The following is a 5,642-nucleotide window of genomic DNA, read 5'->3' on the forward strand; positions in this document are numbered from 1 at the left end:
GGTAGTTGGAACTCAGGCATCCTAAGCATGTGGTCAACCCAGTGAAGCTTGTTTCAGATGATTATGACCTCAATGCGAATGGATCCTTCCAGGATGCCGATGTTCCTCCCACTGATGCGGAGATTCTCTCTGAAACAGCATTGATGGTAATTCTCAAGGGCCTTGTCATGGTGTCTATGTGTAGTATAAGTTTCAGATCCATACAGAAGAGGGTAGAGTGATAACATTGCTGCTAATGCAGTATGATCAGGTTTCTGAAATACCACAACTGGGACACATTGAAAAAATTCTTTGGGGTTCAGCCCCTTTTACCCTTGTGCAATACTAATTTTTCAGTTAGGCATTTTGCAGTTTTCTGGATGCAACAATTTCATATTTTCTTTTGTTTCCTTTGCATTGCATGTTTCAGTTAATTTTTCAGTTTCGCTTTCAACTAGCAGCCAGCTACTCAAGACACTCCTTTCCTTTCTTTGTTTGCACCGTCTCCAATCCCTATGTCCCTGGAAGATTAATTCCTCTTTACAATCTCCTGCTGTTCACAGATATTCCTTATGTTCCTTGTCCCACCCAGCTCTTGCTCTAAACTATTGCAGTTCTAATGAAAGCTCATCAACCTGCTTTTCTCTCCACTGATATCAAAGTGCGGAGCTGGATGAACACGGCAGGCCAAGCAGCATCTTAGGACCATAAAAGCTGACGTTTTGGGCCAAGACTCTGCCGTCGAGATATCAATTGCCTCAACCTCTCCACCCCTCTCGCCCACTCCAACCTCTTCCCTGCAGAACGTGCAGCCCTCCGCTCCCTCTGCTCCAATCCCAACCTCACCATAAAATCCGCAGACAAGGGAACACAGTGGTAGTATGGCGCACTGACCTCTACATCCCCGAGGCCAGACGCCAACTCTCCAACACCTCCTCCTACCACCCCTGGGATCATGACCCACCCCCGAGCACCAAAACATCATCTCCCAAACCATCCACAACCACATCACCTCAGGTGACCTCCACAGACCCTCCAACCTCATTGTTCCCCACCCCCTCACCGCCCGCTTCTGACTCCTTCCCAAAATCCACAAACTCATCTGCCCTGAACGATCCATTGTCTCGGCCTGCTCCTGCCACACTGAACTCATCTCCACCTGCCTGGACTCCATTTTCTCCCCCTTGGTCCAGGAACTCCCTACCTACGTCCGTGACACACCCATGGCCTCCACCTCCTTCAGAACTTCCAATTCCCCCGGCCCCAACACCTCATTTTCACCATTGACGTCCAGTCCCTATATACCTGTATTCCCCACACAGATGGCCTAAAGGCCCTCCGCTTCTTCCTGTCCCGCAGACCCAACCAGTCCCCCTCCACCGACACCCTCATCTGCTTAGCTGAACTCATCCTCACCCACAACAAATTATCTTTCGATTCCTCCCACTTCCTACAGACAAAGGGGGTGGCCATGGGTACCCGCATGGGCCCAAGCTATGCCTGCCTCTTTGTAGGTTACTGGAACAGTTCCTCTTCTGCACCTACACTGGCCCCAAACCCCACCTCTTCCTCCGGTACATTGATGACTGTATTGGCGCCACCTGGTGCTCCCTAGAGGAGCACGAACATTCATCCACTTCACCAACACCTTCCACCCCAGCCTCAAGTTCACCTGGACCATCTCCAACACATCCCTCTCCTTCCTGGGCCTCTCTGTCTCTATCTCAGGCAACCACCTAGAAACCGATGTCCATTTCAAGCCCACCGACTCCCACAGCTACCTAGAATACACCTCCTCCCACCCACCTTCCTGCAAAAATTTCATCCCCCATTCCCAATTCATTCACCTCTGCCGCATCTGCTCCCAGGATGAGGCATTCCACTCCCACACATCCCAGATGTCCTCGTTCTTCAAGGACCGCAACATCCCCCCAGCAGTGGTCGAGAATGCCCTTGACCGAATCTCCCGCATTTCCCACACCTCATCCCTCACACCTGGCCCTGCAATAACCACCAAAAGAGAATGCCCCTAGTCCTCACGTACCACCCCACCAACCTCCGGATACAACACATCATCCTCCGACACTTCCGCCATCTACAATCTGACCCCACCAGTAAAGACATTTTTCCATCCCCACCCTTGTCTGCTTTCCAGAGAGGTTGGTTCACAATAAACAACTGCACCTCCCAGTCGCAAACCATTTTAATTCCCCCTCCCATTCCTCAGACGACATGTCCATCCTGGGCCTCCTGCAATGCCATAATGATGCCACCTGAAGGTTGCAGAAACAGCAACTCATATTCCGCTTGGGAACCCTGCAGCCCAATGGTATCAATGTGGATTTCACAAGCTTCAAAATCTCCCCTCCCCCCACTGCATCCCAAAACCAACCCAGCTCATCCCCTTCCCCCATTGCATCCCAAAACCAGCCCAGCTCATCCCCTCCCCCCACTGCATCCCAAAACCAGCCCAGCCCGTCCCCGCCTCCCTAACCTGTTCTTCCTCTCACCTATCCCCTCCTCCCACCTCAAGCCGCACCTTGATTTCCTACCTACTAACCTCATCCCACCCCCTTGACCTGTCCATCCTCCCTGGTCTGACCTATCCCCTCCCTACCTCCCCACCTTATACTCTCTTCTCCACCTATCTTCTCCTCTATCCATCCTCAGTCTGCCTCCCCCTCTCTTCCTATTTATTTCAGAATCCTCTCCCTGTTCCCCTTTTCTGATGAAGGATCTAGGCCTGAAATGTCAGCTTTGGTGCTCCTCTGATGCTGCTTGGCCTGCTGTGTTCATCCAACTCCACACTTTGTTATCTCAGATTCTCCAGCATCTGCAGTTCCCATTTTCTCTTTCTCTCCACAGATGCTGCTAAACCTGAATATTTTTGCATTTTGTTTTTTGTTTTTACTTTAGATTTCCAGCATGCACAGTATTCTGCCCTTGATCTTATCAAACAGATTTGTTTATCACTGTTGTGGAAGTTTGTGCTCTGAGCACATAACTGCTGTTTTCTCTACATTACAGAAGTATGTTGCGTAAGTACTTTGTCAGTTGTAATGTACATATCAACTTCCTAAGGACATGAATGTTGCTACACGAATTAACTTTTTCACTGATACCAACATTGAGCTGTACAGGTTTGCGGTACGAATACAGAGGGAACAGTGTTGCCTTGGTTGTAAGGTGAAAAGTGAAAAAGATTTTCTCAAGGAAATCTTTTTGCATTATTTGTGATATTGATTTTTCATAGACAACAAAAAGTGATGTTCAATCAGGGCTTAAAAGCACAATCTTCAGTACTTGCTTAGATGGAGATATAAATTCCAGGTGAGATTCTGCTGTCAGTAGTTCAATAATGGTGCTCTCTGCTAACCTCCAATAATCGATGATCTCTTTAATATGGATTTCATGTTTTCAAATGTTAATATGACTCTGATGCCAAGTTAAGGACATCACCAGGTATGCAACAACAGTGATGTCATTAACTAGAATAAGCAGCAGTCGTACTGAGGTATTCTCACAGACAGCAAATCAGACTGTTGATTATCCTTTTTATAACATTTTCAGTAAATTGTATAAAGACTTGGAGGACACAAGAAGCACAGATAAGCAAACTTACAAAGAAATGTTAAAATCAATTCATTAACATTAATGGTAAAAAAATTGAATTTATATAAATGAGATTAGATTTCACATGTAAAAAGATATCCTTTTATTTTTCTGTATTTTTGAATGTGGAATGAAATAGAAAATAAAACAGTTTTACAGCAAAGGATTGAAGAAGGAATTGCTACACTTTTCAAAATCAAGTTTCTAAAACTCATTCTAAGTTGTGTTTACACTGCAACTTTGTTCAGCAGTAGGGGAGGCTGTTTTTAGAGAGGATGATACCAGAGCATGTGTACAAAGTGAAATTCTGTCCACCTCTGTCAGTGTGTGTGTTTAGGGACAGTGGTATAGTTAGAGGAGGTTAGAGTTTAACTATAAGGGCTGTATGTTGACAGTTTATTGATGTTTACCAGTGGTTTAAACCCATTTATTTGTAATAAATATTCATTCTTGTTGAATGAAGAAACCTGGTCTGTTTTCTGTTAGCCCATGTCTGACTGGTAAATTGTGGACTTTTTTTTAAACTTTTCCGGTGAATTTGGAAATAACAGGGCTTGACATCCAACACACAATGCCAATGAGGTCTCAGACAAGGCTAGAGAGGCTGTTCATCAATAGTTATGATCTGGTGCGCTGTTAAAAACAGAGTTATACTGCAGCATCAAGATATGACTTTTGCTATTTTTCAGAACACTACTATAACAGAAAGGGAATGCTGTCATCAGTTCAGAGATTTCTGCAGAATGTTGTCCACAGAAATTTCATCAGCACAGAGCATGGATGGTAAAAGAATCACTGACAGCAAATTCTGGGTCCTTGCATTTAATTGCAAGTGTAGATGATAGGAATTGTCAGTTTCATAGAATTTGTTTATAGTTTAAACATTAATACATTCTCAAATTCTATTGAGACGATGATGGTCTGACACAATGGTGACCCGTACAGTGTCCTTTGCTTGGTTGAGAAAGTCTATAGACAGCTCAGTAATTGCCCAACCTAAGAGTCACGTGAAAGCTCTCAGCAAGTTCTCTCCTACCATTCTTTTGTTGATGACTTGATCTACTATTGATTTCTTTCAAAACTGATCAACAAGGATGATAAGCAGGTTAAACCAGCTTTCAACATATTCCCACCTCCAGCTGTGACCAAGCATTTGGGGTTAGTACTCCCTGCTTCCATACCACATTTTAACTCTCAGACATGCTCCCCATCCTATTCAATTTTCTTTTGTGAACACATTACACAATTTTTCGCTCCATTTGTCACTGAAAACTCGGGGAGCTGTGGCTAGCATGAGTCAAATGCTGAGGACTGGCTGTATAAATTTGTGTTTGGATGACCCTCACCTAACTGATGTACCATTCTGGTGAATCTGTGCTACGTGCTCTTCGAGGTCAGATTTCTAATTATGACTGCAGGCCAACTTGTGGCCTGTCATGCTGAAGCATCATATCCTGGCTGCTAATTTCCAAAACAGAAAGGCATTTCTGAATTTTCTTCGGACAGAAACAGAGGCAAAGCACTTTTTTTTAAAATGCTGATTTTACCACAATTTGAAAAAGGGCATATTTTCCTGGTTAGGAATAGTAAGAACAGCAGCTGCTGGAGTCAGAGATAGCACAGCATGGAGCTAGAGAAACACAGGAGGCCAGGCAGCATCAGAGGAGTAGGAAAGTTGATGTTTCAGGTTTGGACCCTTCTTCAGACCCTTCAGTCCTGAACCAAAACATCAACTTTCCTGCTCCTCTGATGCTGCCTGGCCTGCTGTGTTCCTCCAGCTCCACACTGTGTTATATCTAAATTGTCCTGATTGCTTGCTGGCCTTTTACCAATTAGGACACCACAAGCAAGCACAACTAGTTTGTGTATGTAACTTCTGCCATAATTGGCATCGGTTAAAAATTTCCAGCTCTGAACAAGTGTCAGTGTCAGTATTGTTAACCTGTAATTTGTTTATTTTTCAGATGCTTTTAGATATGCTGCATACATTCCAGCATTTTTGTAAAGACTGTATTTTGCACAGACCGTATTTCATAATCAGGGGCAAAAAA

Source organism: Stegostoma tigrinum, chromosome 14 (assembly GCF_030684315.1).
Source record: "Stegostoma tigrinum isolate sSteTig4 chromosome 14, sSteTig4.hap1, whole genome shotgun sequence".
NCBI lineage: Eukaryota > Metazoa > Chordata > Chondrichthyes > Orectolobiformes > Stegostomatidae > Stegostoma > Stegostoma tigrinum.